The sequence below is a fragment of the Camelus dromedarius genome, chromosome 10 (genome assembly GCF_036321535.1).
Source record: "Camelus dromedarius isolate mCamDro1 chromosome 10, mCamDro1.pat, whole genome shotgun sequence".
Taxonomy (NCBI): domain Eukaryota; kingdom Metazoa; phylum Chordata; class Mammalia; order Artiodactyla; family Camelidae; genus Camelus; species Camelus dromedarius.
In genome coordinates, this window is record NC_087445.1 from 8,209,586 (window position 1) to 8,224,117 (window position 14,532).

Consider the following 14,532-nt stretch of genomic DNA (forward strand, 5'->3'; position numbering starts at 1 on the left):
AATATTTTTGTCAGAATAAATGGGAAACTTGTTTAAAAGTTGTATATACACACGCAGAAAAGAATTACCCTGACCACATAGGGATCAATGCTGATGTTATTCAGGACCAACTGTTGACACAGACTAGCGGGGAAATTACTTACAAAGGGTCCCTACACTTCGAGGTGCTCGAGATGTCTGCCCCATCCTCCTTTATGGCCACCAAGCTCGTGGGCTTTGCAGTCAGCCAGAACCAGATTCAATTCCTACTGCTACTTGCTAGCTGTGTGACTTTGGGCAGGTTTTCCTTTCTGTAACATGAGAATAAAAATAGTACCTACCACTCACATGGTGAATATGAAATTAAATGAGATCACGTACATTACATGCTTTGTAAAGGATTTTCACTAAGCAAGCCCTGAAGTATTATAATTATTCATGGTTATTTTGTCATTGTTATTAATAATAAAAATTGGGGCTCAGAGAACATTGCCTAAGGTCAGACAGCTAACGACTGCCTGCAGGGCCCAGCTGAGCACCCAGGTCTATATGCCTGTGATCATAACACACTTCTGCAAAGGAGGAATGAGCAGAATTACTCCGAGGGCACCGCCAGCAGAGGCAGAACTGGCCGCCTGGTGTTGTGGAGCTGCGGTGGAACAGGGGGTTCTGGGCAGCACCTTGTCGGTCAGGGACAGGAGGCAGTGGGAATCCGTCACGTCTACAACCATCCTTCCCACAGGTTACAGAAAGGCTGTAAACCTGGGCCTCAGGGGCACTCCTGAAACCAGTCAAACCTAAGCCAACCACACTGTGAACTGCGGTTAAAATGTAACAAAATCACCACTAAACAGGGCTGCAAGACCAGCTTCTATATTTTGGGTGACTTCTCTTTTGTCTTCCTCTGTGCTGCTGCCCTGCATGAGGCAATCTCTTTTCAAATCCCAAACTGAGAGTGAGACACAAATGCCACTGGTTTTCCTTCTCCCAAACTTTCTGGAGTTTTCTTTTGCACACTCTTAAGGTGCCACGGAGAAGCGAAGATGGGGAAGGGAAGCCAGGGCCCTAGCGTCTGACCTCTGGCCAATCTTCTCTTCACCTTTTGGCATAAAACTTTCATTATTCCTGTCTTACAGGAACTTTCCTTGAGTTACTTCTGAGTCCACTCTACCCATGGCTTAGGGGAAAGCTGTGTATTTTCAGACATAAAAGCATTCTTACTTTAAAATAAGATTTCAGGATTTATAACAATTTTTTTCTCTCTCTGTAATATCTGGTTTTCAAGTCTTTATTGCTATGAAATAAAAAAAAAAAGACATTTGTTGACGTGCAACTGACCTCCTCCTTCCCTAGGACAGTACGACTCTTGGCTTATCTTTGGGGCAGATGGGGTGCATGGGAAAGAAAAAAAATAACGCCTGGGTTACTCGGAAACCACTGAGGAAATAATGGAAGATACTTAAAATACAATATCCCCATGACCCTGGTGAAGGTCTTTCATTCATTCATTTGTGAATATTTAGGCCAGCAGTTGAAGATGACAATAAGCTGGACTTTCCCACTTTCCACAGCTCGGACAGTAGCACTTAGAGCATCTACAAATATAATTGTCTGATTTTCAAAAAACCTTGGAGGAACCTCACCAAAAATGAGCTGGTATTTTTCTGGACTGTCTGTAATGAGAGTGAAGATACTTGCTTTTTAAGGGGCCATTGCATCAAGCCCTGTGTTCAGAGCTGCTGTATCTACACCTGTCTGCATTTGGTATTGATTATTTACTTTTGTGTAACAGATTACTCCTAAAGTTAGCAGATTAAAATGACTAACATTTAATATTTCACAATTTCCGCGGGTCAGGAATTTGGGAGCAGCTTAGCTGGGTGCCTTTGATGGAGATCTCTCATAAGGGTGCCATCGAGCTGTCAGCCAGGGCTGTAGTCATCTCAACACTTGAAGGGGGCTGAAAACCTACTTCCAAACTCACTCTCATGGCTGTTATCAGGCCTTAGAAGCTCTGCTTTCAAGTTCACTCACGTGGTCCTCTCCCCCAGGCTCCCTTACAACATGGCATATGGCTCCCCCAGGGGGAGAGCAAAAGAGAGTGCCAAGATGGAAGCCGCAGTCTTTTTATAACCCAATGTCAGAATTGACATCCTATCACTTCTGCTGTACTCTGTTAAGAGCAAGTTGATAGATCCAGTCTGCACTCTGGGGGAGGACATTACCCCCAGGGTGTGAACAGAAGGAAATAGAGATTGTTGGGCGCTGTCTTGGAGAGAATGTGGCACAACCTTCTTCATTTGCCGTGAATGCCTTTTGAGTTACAGGCCTCAGTGTAGATTTCTATGATTGCTCCCAGGTCTTTGGCATAAATGGTCACTGGCGTTTGATGAAGTGTTTATTACACGGTGCCTTCTTCTCAAATGAGTTTAGGCAAAACTGCCATGCTGGTGATGGCCTGCAGGGGTACTTCCCTCTAAGGCGTCTTCTTATAATCACTTGCTCTCTGTTTGCTTTTGATTCAGGACTCAGTTTAACCACAAAAGCACTTGAACTTATCAGGTCACAGAATTAAGAGTCAAGAACCCTGGATTCGCTTTTCAACCCTGCCTCTAGCTCTTGACATGGGACAGGTTACTTTACCTCTCAGAGGTTTCATTTCTTTGGAAAACGAAAGTTTGGACTGAATGGTCTCTAAGGGCCCTCCCAGCCCTACCCGCCTGTCCTTCTTCAGTCACAGGTGTTTTTCTTCTTCAGGAGTATCGTGTGGAGCCAGGGAAGTGGTCCTGCTGCAATCTTGCTTTGGTTGTATAATTTGCTGGGGTTGGGTAGATTGCTATCGCTTGGCAACTTTCTAGTTTCATTTTCTGGGAACTGCTAAGACACACGCCCACTGCTAGCGCTGTGTGGGAAAACGTCGAACATTTCTTGGAATATTCCAGGTACTACGCTAAGCACTTTATAAGCATTCTTGTAACAATCCTATGAAGTAGATGTCTATATTAATCCATAGCTTATAGGAGAAGAACCTGAGGCTTTGAGAATAGTTTGTCACGATCACAAGCTAATTATGACCATGGCCAAAATTCTAATGGTCAAAGCCAGGCCCTTGACCTCTAAATTTTGTATTTTGTGCACCAGTTCTTTGGGTGAAGCCTGATCAGTCAAGGATCAAGGATCTTGAGCAACAAAGCTTATCAAAGTGCTGTGGCCAGTGTGATAGCTTAGCAGTGCTCAGCACCCCGTGGGGACGAGCAACATTGTTCCCAGAATAAGCTTATGATGTAAAGGTGTGACTTCAAGGAAGGTGGGTCCTATGAGCACGTACCATTTTCTGATAAGACCTCTAAAGGTGTGTTGCTGAGCAGAGATGGCCAATCAACTTTGTGATTCTTTTTTTTTTTCTTTCTGCTATGATCTTTCATTCTTCATGTTCATTTATTCGAAAACTTCTCCTCTGTGTTTGGCTAGTAAGAAAGTTACAAAATGGAAATGCCTCTCTGTTCCCCTTTGGCCCTCCTGGAGCTATAGCCATACATTTCCTATGGCCAGGTCTTTCAAAGCAGGCAGGACTCTCAGGCTTTTTTTTTTTTTTTTTCTTTCTCCTTTAGGCTTTTAGTCACACAACTAGAGCTTAGAGTTGAATTTCACCTGCAGCACACTGTAGAACAGTCTGCAAGAACTCCACCGGGAGCCCCTGGCAAAGGATGTGTCTGGTCCCTGATTCTTCTTCATGCTGATGCTGCTGCACAAGCCAGTTCCTCCTATGGGCTGAGAAGGGAGGGCATCAGTCAGTTTTCAGCAGCTCTTGTTCCTAAGTGGCTGTTTTGGGAGGGAGCCCTTTGGAGTTGGAAGAAATACTATTTTCTATAGCCATTTATTTGGCTATTGCAATAAGGAAAATTTCCACTGACATGAAGCAGCCATTCCAAAGATTTTTCTAGATGAGAATGGCTGCACTAGAATGATCAAAACTGTGTGAAGTGGCAAGGTATAGTTACTAACATTTATGGATGATTTTTCAGGAGCTTTGCATATTACCTAAGTAAATTCTTTCACCAAGCTTGGGTGGTAGATATTATTATCTCCATCATGCAGATGGTGTGTAGAGAGTTTAAGATACTCATCCAGATTTGCAATTCCTATAACTGAGAGAGCTGAACTAGGACCTGGGTCCCCCTAAACCCAAAGCTAATACTTCAGGCTCCTGTGCAAACCACCTGCATCTAAGTTTGAGCTTTTTATATTGATTACATGTTGAAATAATATTTTGGATACATTGGATTAAAGTATATTATTAATATTGATTTCACCTGTTTGTGTTAATGTTTTAAGATGGCTACTAGAAACTTTAAAATGACATAAGCCACTCCCATTATGTTTCTGTTGGACAGTGCTAGACAAGGGATTAAATAACAGAGAAAATGCAGCTGGAGAAGTTGATCGGCCCTCAAGCTTGGAAGGCCCTGAAGGACATTTATGAGTCACCCTGAGTGTGCCAAATATTGTGCACAGCTTGCAGAAATACTCAATGTCTACACTCAAGGCTCACAGCTTTTATATTGCCTGGTAAGTATAACTTCTACCACGTCAATATCCACAATTATTTGAGCCAGTCATCTTTTCAGTTCTTTGTTGTGCTTTATGAATTAGTTGAATAGTTAGAGACAGCTACCAAGAATGAAGGTGAGGAAAGAAGAAGGCACAGTTTTGCAAGGGGATTAGGAGACAGTTGTGTAATTTCCATCTGAAAGTGCTGAAAACAAAGGCACCAAGCTGTGGATCCAGGGTGCGGTCTCTGGCAGGCCGTTGGCAAGAGGCATAACACCTATTTAAGTGGGTCACAGCATGACTTAATTTCCATTCACAGGGTTTGTTTCACTTTCTGGTGTCTCAGTTAGTTCCAAGGTGATGCTTGAAATAATTGTGAAGGCATCCGTGGAGGTAGCCAGAGTTTCCAGGGTGGTCATCATTAACTTCCTTTTGTCAGTGTTTCTTCACCCTCTAAAGAGTCTTCAGCAGAATCTGGGCTATTCCTCTGGAATCCAACCAGCAAGCTGTTACCAGAATTCTCCAGCCACTCCTGGAGACCATTGCCAACGAGCTGGAAAGAATTGTGCAGGAGGAAATGCCAGCCTTGCTGAGTCAGGCAACGTCCTCAGCCCTAGTTGACTGGTAGCTTTCATGGTGGCATTCATGGGACTGCAGGGACAGTCAGCCCAGTGCTGGCTCCATCAGATTTGCTCAGGCCAGGGTTGTGAAATGTTACGACTCTGTGCAGAAAAGAGCTGGCAGAGTCAGGCTATGCAGGCAGCAGGTGTGGTTTGGTTAGTAGCGCTCTGAAGTTTGGGGTTCCTTTGCTGGGATTAGATTGTGGATGAAAGAGAGAATAAAAGCTGAGAAGTAGTAAAGCTTGTGCTACCCATAAGCTCCTGCTTCCGGCTCAGTTTGGATGAGGGTGAGTGGTCCAGTTTGAAGAGTTCCCAGAGTGACTCTAATTTGGAAGTTTCGTTGAAACAGGGCTTTGGAATCAAATGAATTGAAGTTGAGTCATGATTCTGGAAGTTAACAGTTGCAAGATCTTGGCCAAATCACTTTACTTCGCTGAGCTTCAATTTCCTCATCTGTAAAATGGGCCTATACTACCTCCCTTCTGGGGTTGTTGTCAGGCCTAATTGAGATGTGCGTGTAAAAACGCCTGGCATCCAGCAGAAAGAATGCAATGAATCATCCAGACTTTCCCCCCTTAGTGTATTTTAATGTTAAAGCCTTAATATGAAAAAATATCTCCCCCGTGAATCCAAATTCCAACCTTTGGTAATGATGATGCTTTTTCTCTCTCTCTCTCTCTATATATATATTTAACAAATCAGCTTTGGAGATTGTTCAATTTTGATGATGGTTATGATAATGATGATGATGGTGATGAATACTTATCTTTTATTCAATACTTGCCTTCTGTTAAGTGCTTTTCATATATTATCTCATAAAATCATCATAATAACCCCACAAGGCAGGCAATTATGTCTCCATTAATGGGTGAAGAATGAGGTTGAGAAAGTTGAAGTGGCTTGCTCAAGGTTTTAAAATTAGATAGTAGAAAACCTGGAATTTAAATCCAGGTATGATTCCAACACTGTCATTCTTAACCACTGTGTTAAATTGTATCTATGCTATTAAATCACCTTAATTTTCCTCAGACAAAAAGATTTTCTGTGATCTTAAAGGGTATCAAAGTGTGCTTGAGAAAGGAACCATTCCCAATTTTAAATATCTTTAGTGATTTAGCCATACTTGGTATCTACTGAAAGAACAATTTTAACTGAAAGACAATCAGGAAATCATTTTTGATGAAAGTAAATTGTTTTCTTATTCTGTATGGAACTTTAGAGAATAAATGTAATTCTGTGGAGAAAAGAAAATAAATTATGTTTAAACCAAAGTCTGAGAGGACTAATTATATAGATGTACACAATTTAGAGATAAGGTTTATGAAAATGTTTGAGAATTTGTAGACATGAAAGCTTGTTTGTATTCATGAATCTTAAAGATTCCAAATATGACCTTTGTTTGGTATAAGAAATTTGTATAATAAGTCAAAAATTATATAATGCCACCTGCTCCCATATTGCAAGATATAAGAATATTAGATAAATATGAGAAATTTGAGATAATGAAAAAAATTCAGAAACTAAAGTAGACAAAGCTATTTCTGAGGCCAAAGAAGTAATATTTCAAATAAATGAAGGGACAAACCACTGAACATTTTTCATGGTGAAGGTGGGGAGGCCCTTCTACCCATCAATTTAACACCATGCAAGGGTGTTATTTGCTGCTGCCAAGAGGGTTTTATTAGAATTCTTTTTCTTGGGTTTTGCTCAAAAGAACAAATGCCATTCTAATGTCAATATTATCAAATGCCATTTATTGCTTAGATTTACTTTTCTAAAATTTGCCCTCTTTTTCTTAAATAAAGATGTGCCTCTCCCGAGGCTACTAAAAGCCTCAGTTTAACTAATGATGAGATTATTCAGAATAAGTAAGGCATCTTTGAGCATCTGGCTTCTCAATGTAGCTCACATGAACTGCCTCAGAGGAAAATTAGTAAATCTCATGTTGGCATAATAAATAGCACCTTTTCCATTAAGCTTGATAAAGGCTATTCTTTAAAGAAAGGGAAGGACCATTTTCACTTCTTCAGCCTCATTATTCTACTGAAATAGCCCAGTGACCTGGACATTGCTTACTTCATGGCTTTACTTGTACCTCTAAGAACTATGGTCATGCTTCCTTCTTGAAACACAGTCTTCATTTGGCTTGAGACATCACTTTCCCTTGCTTCTCTTTCTGTTCCACTGGCTGGTCAGGTTCTCTTTATCTACCGACTGCTAAGCGTTAAAAACTTCAGAACGTAGCCCTAAATGTCTTTGCCTTTTATTTACTCCCTCTGTGATAGCGTCCCCACTCGCTTATCTTTGGGAGCATCTATACACCAATGATTTCCAATTTTAAATTTCTAGTCCTCTTTTCTAAATTGTGGGCTCATGGTCAACCGTCTACTCATATCTTCACTTAAATATCTAATAGAGGTCTTCAACTTAACCTGCCCCAAATCAACTCTTGATTCTCCCCCGATATCCTCCACCCCTCCATGGACAGTCTTCTCTTTGCACAGTCTTCTACATCTCAGGAAATGCCATCTCTGTCTTTCTAGTTGCCCAGCCGAAAACTTTATCTTCTGTCTTCCTCTGACACTCCACGTCCATCAGTAAATCCTATTGGCTTTACCTTCAAAATACTGTTTATCAAAAATCCGAGCACTTTTCGCCACTTCCATTGCTGTTTTCCTGGTCTAGGCTTCCACTGTATTTCAGCCTCCTCTCCTGAAATATTTCTAAAACTTCCCAAATGGACTCTCTTCCTCCTCCCCTACTGCAGTCTGTTCTCCACATAGAGGTGAGAATGATCTATTTAAATTGAAGGTAAAATCAAGTTACTCTTTTGCTCAAAACTTTTAATGGCTCCTCATCTCATTCAGAGTAAAATCCAAAGACAACCTGACCTGCAAGGCCTTCCATGACCTTGCCCTCAGCTTCCTCTCTCACCTCACAGTTCTATCTCCTGCTCCCTCTCGGCACACACTCCGTTCCAGCGGCACCCCAAATTTCCTAGAGCAGATACCTCTGTCACTCTTCAAGGTTCCTCGCTCAGATGTTACCATTTTGGAAAGATCTTTCTTGAGAACTGTTTCCCTCCTCCCTGGTATATCTATGTCCTTTATTCTGCCTTATTTTTCTCTATAGCTCTTTTCACCACCTGACACAATATTTATTCACTTGTTTATTTGTTTATTTTCTGTCTCCCTGTAAGAATATTAGCTTATATTCCAGATTCCAGAAATGGCATACTAGATGGTTCCAACCAAGCCTTCCACTTGAAGATGATTTAAAAAGCTGAAACACATACACACACATACATTTTTACAAGCATCAGAGACCTAATGAGATACTAAGGAATTAGAACAAGGAAACAATTAGAGTTAAAGAGATGACCCAAAGCCTTTTTGGACAGGATGATTTACTGATAGTGGAAAGAAAACTGAAAGGCAGAGCTTCACTGAGAACTTGGAAAATGACCCACTCTGTATCCCAGAACCCAAGGGCGGAAATTTGGCTCTGAGGCTTTTTGGCAAGTCTTTAGAAGCAGCTGAGATACAGAGCTAAGCTTTGAGGACTCAGATGCATGAAGATTTAGGGACTGGCATTCATCTCCTTCAGAGACAGAGGGGCCCTAATACAATATCCCTTTTCTGACTTGAAACACTCAAAAGTTACATCCTGGAGGCCTGGAGTCTAGATTTTATTCCAGCCTGCAAAAAACCTGCAGTCTTGGTCCTAGACTGCTAATCTACTCAGGCGTTTCGTGGGGAAAAAAGAAGAATATTTTGTGGAGGAAAATATCATCATTCTGGGTCTTGAATTATCACCAAATGTAACTTTAATTCATCCAGAAAACTATCGAAGATTATAAAGCAAACGAAGATTCAAGACAAATGGTGAAGAATGTAGTTCTAAACCACCTATCCACTTAGCATTTGAAAAGATGCTCAACATAGTTAGTCATCAGAGAGATACAAATTAAAACCACAGCAACATACCATTGCCCATCAAATAAAAAACACAGAAGCAACTGATAACACTGGGTGCCGGTGAGGATACAGTGGGAACTCACATGTGTCACTCGTAGGAATGTAAAACGGTAGAGCCAGCGGTATAGCAAACAGGTTGGCAGTTATTAACAAGTTAAATGTGCACTTACCATACGACCCAGCAACCCCACTTCTAGATATTTACCCAAGAAAAAGTAAGATAAATATCCACACAAAAACCTGTTCACAAATATTCATAGAGGCTTTATTCATACTTGTCAAAAATTAGAAATGTTTATCAACTGGTAAATGGATAAATTGCAATAAACAAATAATGAAATAGTACTCAGTAACATTTGCTGAATATATTATTGAATAAGTATGATTAAATTATTAAATAACAAGTATATTATTTAACACAGAATAATACTATATAATATTTTAAAAGGAGAATCCCTTTTTAAAAAGCCACATTGCCCCTTTCAGAACTAGTCTGACATCTCAGTCGCCTCCGTGGATGGCTGACGGATCGTATGGAGGCTCTGGAGAGCAGGATGAACCTTTAACTCAGGGCAGGGCATCACATTTCTCCTTTCCATTTGGCTCTCTTAGCTCCTCATCTGATTTGGTGCTCCTTCAGTCCTTCCTGCTGTCGCCTGTGGTTGGGCTCATGGTCCCCTGTGATACAGCCAGACAGCCAAGGATGTTCTCACAGGAAGGGCATTTGCTGTGGGCTCAGCTGCCTCACTGATTCGGTCAATGTTTTACATCCCCTGGAGCACTTGTGACTTGAGGGCAGGACCTTGTCGTGTGCTTCTGTAGCGGCCCATCATGGTCAAGCTCAGAGCCTTAGACTGCTGGGTGCCCGATATATGTTCGTTTTGTATGCAGATTTGGTTTCTTTAAAGATAATAAACATAGTTCCTCATGTTCTCAAGTGCAGTGACTGCAAGTTAAAATTGCCCCGACAGGAGAAAACACTTAATTCATTGGAAGAGACATAATAACCTTGATGTCCTCAATTTAAGAATATCAGCTATGTATTTTTATCATTCAGATATTCAACAAATACTTATTGAACGTCTGCTGTGTCCTAGATTCTATGCTAAATTATCTAGGTTAAAGGGATACACATCCAAGAACAAAATCAATTGATAATGACAAGTTTCAAAGATATATATTGGTCCTGGCTTATTTTACTTCCTAGTGAATTTATTTTTTTCTCTTCATTTTTTTTTTTTTTTTTCCTGGAAGGAAAGTAGATGCTGTGGATCAGCGACTGGCAGCTCCCTTTCCTGTCCCAGTGGGCCTAAAGGAGTCCGTTTATTTACGTGAGTAACAGGAGCTCTCCATTGTAGGGCGTCTAGTAGGGGCAGGTTGTTGGGGTGGGGAGTGAAGTATCAGATTCGGGAGAGTTAGGGGAGCCTGTGTAGTTCCAAATCGCCTATCCACCCTCTTTTCTCCTCACTGTGACTGTCAGCTGTTTTAGCATCTATTTTGTCAGGAGGGAAGAAGCTCCCTTGGTTACTTTCTTGTTCTCAGTTGGAAAGAGTCTATTTGACTCTCTCATGTTTTTGCTACTTCAAGTTTTCATTTAAACAGTAACTGTATTCAGGAGATTAAAGATACACAGTTAAATTGTCTATTATTACCTGTAATTTGTCTCTATCCTCCCTCTCTGCCTCTCCTCAGATCACAAGTCCTTCTTTCTTCTTGTGTTATGATGATTTTGATTTGTTTTTGTTTAGTTTGGGGTACTGGCATTGATTTTTTATAAATTATTGATGTGAATCAACAGAAATGAACCATCTAACAATATTTGGAGTCGTATATGGACAGTCAAATCATGTTCATTTTTATTGATGCTAACTGAATCATTTAGGAGAATGCTTTCTAGTCAGTAATTTTTTTTCACTTGAAAAAATAGTTGGCAATGTAACATGACAGGAAACAAAAATTTGTACATCCTCATTATAAATCTTCCCCAAAATTCCTAGCCTCCACAGGCATACATGCTTTAATAAATCACAACTATGATCTTGGTGGTTGTAGAGGGCACAGTGGGAAAGAAGGGGGAACGGGGGGACGTGGGGGAAGATTTCAGATTGAGCCTCAGTGGTGTTCAGTGCTGGAATTCAGATACATCTGGTATTTCCATCCGGAGGATTGTTAACAAGGTGCACTTGGGACCTCCTGAAGAAAAAAATCCTAAGGAAAGAGCAAAGCCAGCAATGAGGTTGGACAGTAAAAAGGCTGCAGGGTTCAGAGGTGAGTGGGTCTTCTGAGGATCGCTGAATGGAAAATAGCCAATTAGTGAACAGTAGTAGTGAACAGTCATTGGAATTCAGCCTTCTAATGGCTATCCACTGCCACTAAAGCATTCCCAGGAGGATTCGGACCTCCAAACCCCACTCAAGGTGATTATGTTACCAAACCAAACTTGGATCCCTTCGCCCACGGGCATATGAAGCCAATCTATTGACACCAGGTTGTAATGAAGGAAAGTACAGCATTTATTGCAGGGCACCAGATGAGAAGCTCAAGCAGCTAACTCCTTGCTTGGTGCCCTGCAATAAATGCTACACTTTCCTTCACCGCAACCTGGTAGGTTGACTCTACTGCCCACAGGTGAAGGGAAGAGATCTCAGTTGTGTTTGATAAAAATTTTGGCACCCCAGAAGCGACAGCAGTCTCAGGTGTCTTGCTCCGGCACACTGGCCCCTGGCCAGTCGCAGCTCTTGGATACTGTCCAGCAGCCACCTGAGCACCTCTGCCTCAGGGAGAGCCCTGAGTGTTTGCCACTGACCGGGCACTGCCAGCCCATGGTGCTTTCAGTTCTGGGATGAAGGAAACAAGAGGCAGGTGAAAAACATGGGGTGGCGGGGTGTCTGTCCTGGGAAGGCTCCACAGGGTCCTGCTCAATTGTAATTATTATTCTTTAAACAAACTACCTCTGCTCATGTGAATAGGGAAAAGGGATTCTCTTTCTAGGAAGATAAGATAATCTCTATACTGTAATGTATACAATCCGCAGAATAGCTCTTCATCTCTGAGAAGAAAGCATGGCCAGAAACACTCGTTTCCAGCAATATACAGAGCTTAGGCGCCCCCGACCTCTGAGTACACCACTGACACTGGGCGAATGGTTTGAGATGTGTGGCTTATTTGTTTTCACGGTAAAGGAGCTCATAACTTCCCTTATATTCTCAAAGGTGTCTGTAACCCCGCAGAAAATGAGGATTTAAATAGGTAAGCAAAGTGGGAGACATGCAGGGAGTACTGTGGTCTCTGGTTGGTCTCTGGCTGGTTTTATCCACACACATAGCTTCATTTGTTACCTACTAATGATTCTCTCAAATATATGTATATTCCCAAACCCTTCACTTCTCAGAAATAAAATTTGTAGATAATATAAATATTCTACACACACATTTTAAAAACTAAGCTTAGTGCCTTAACTGTAATGTAAATGCAATACCTTAAAATGACTTATAATAAAGTTGTATGCATTTCAATCACAAATGCTTCCAAATGTCTAGAGGGGAGGACACAGTGGAGTGGTCAAGGGCTAGTGCCAATCGCCATGGACGTGACAGCCACACATACAGCTCATACAGCTGAGCATTTGTGTATTGCTGGCAGCTCAGCCCACAGGAAGCATTGCCATTGGTGATAAAGTTTTCCAAAATGGAGACAACTCTTGGTAAAGTTCTAGACAAGACAAAGTTTCCTGATTTATAAGGAAGCTTCATTCCTGAAAATTCTCGTATATGAAATTTCATACTAAAACAAAACCACAACCACTTCCACCACCATCACCACAACAAATTTGGGGTTCTATACAAAAGAACAGTTAGGGTCTTGGCTCAGATCACTATAAACAGATGTGTGACCCACATGCATCCTCCTGGAAGAGGAACATTTCTTCATTGTGTGGGAGTGCCCCTCACATTTCAGGATGCCCAGGGGCCTTGGTTCTTGTCACTAAGTAAATACTGGTTGCACATCCTCTCCCATCATTTTAACAACCAAACCACCCCCCCACACACACAAAGACTAGAACGCCCCCACGAAGGTGGTGTCACGTCCACTGAGAACTGTTGACCTAATGGACGTAGTTCAGACTCGAGCTCTGCACACAGTCCTTTGGGATCTGGCTCCTGCCTCCCTCTCCGTTCCTACCGTGCAGCAGACACCCTCTGTTTGGCGTTTCAGACCGCAAGAAACTCCCTGACCGAGTGGGCCTTCCCTTGCAGGTGCTTGTGGCTTTCCCTCTGCCTGGGAACCCCCTCTCCTGGCTGAGCTTGCCGTCACTGCCCGTCCAAAGCCTCCGCAGTTTGCTCATACTCCCTGCGTGTCTCCCATTTTGCTTGCTTTCCTCTTTAAAACCCTCCGCCTGTTTCTCCCCCACGCCTGGGTTGTGATCTTCTTGAGAACAGGCGGCAGGTCTCCTGTATCTTTGTCGTCCCTGGGAGTTCAGTTCACGTTGGCTGTTGGCTTCGATGTGCTCAGAGGACCTGGCCTTCTCTCAGTTCCGGGCTCTGTTCTGCCTCCAGGTCTCTCTCGTGATGGTCTTTCCTCCTGGAATGTGCCCCCTGTTCCCTCCTCTCCTACCCTCCGCCCAGCCAGATCCTACTCTACTTCAGGTCTCTGGTTAAATGCCACTGATCCAAGGGTGCTTTCCCTGTACCCCGCCGAGTGGCTCACCAACCCTACTATTTGCCCTCACAGTGCTCTGCACTCCTTCTTAACGCTGCACAGATGATCCCCAGGGCCTTTGCAAGGACCAGGTTGGAGTCCTCCTTCTTTTTACTGGGTCTTACATGCCAGAGGGTCTTCCGTCATCCCTAAATGACTGATAATGACTTCTTAGACAATAAGGCTCTAGAGGGAGCTCAGTTTTTCTTGATTTGGAAAAATAAAGGAATGTGACCCTCTCGCTGGTTACATTTCTTGGTCTGAAACTAGTGTATGACAGAGGTTCTATATAGAAATCGAATCCATCAGAAGTCACGCACAGGGTCAGTTAGACTTTTTTCTATGACCCAGAAAAGAATACAGCCACCCAGGTAATCACTACTTGTGTACTATCCTGCAGAAATCTCAGTGCTAATAAGAACACAAGCATGTAGAAGAGAAACAGGCTGTGTACAATGAAATAGAGGGATAAGCACTTTATTGTTGAAACAATGATTCAAATTATATTTGGAGATGTGTAGATTTTATTTTATTAAGTGAAAAAAGACATTCTGCCGTTTGTCCGTCAGTATTTCTCCCCTAGGGGCGCTGATTTACCTGCCTTTAGGGTGAGCCATCTCCATCCCTCAGGCTTGGAGGATACTTGTTTTGTGTGCCTCATATGTGATCCTGTGAACTGTTTCAGGAGTTTGGGCTTTCTTAGAATT

At 42.2% G+C, this 14,532-nt stretch overlaps 1 long non-coding RNA gene across 1 annotated transcript in view; it reads left to right on the forward strand.

Moving 5' to 3' along the window:
* The window catches only part of LOC116151773 (uncharacterized), a 174,693-nt gene that overhangs the window by 142,384 nt on the left and 17,777 nt on the right, over positions 1–14,532 (forward strand). The window contains exons 9-10 of the long non-coding RNA XR_004135277.2: positions 4,374–4,548; positions 10,382–10,458. This is a non-coding gene — a long non-coding RNA (uncharacterized LOC116151773). The remainder of the gene's footprint in view (positions 1–4,373; positions 4,549–10,381; positions 10,459–14,532) is intronic.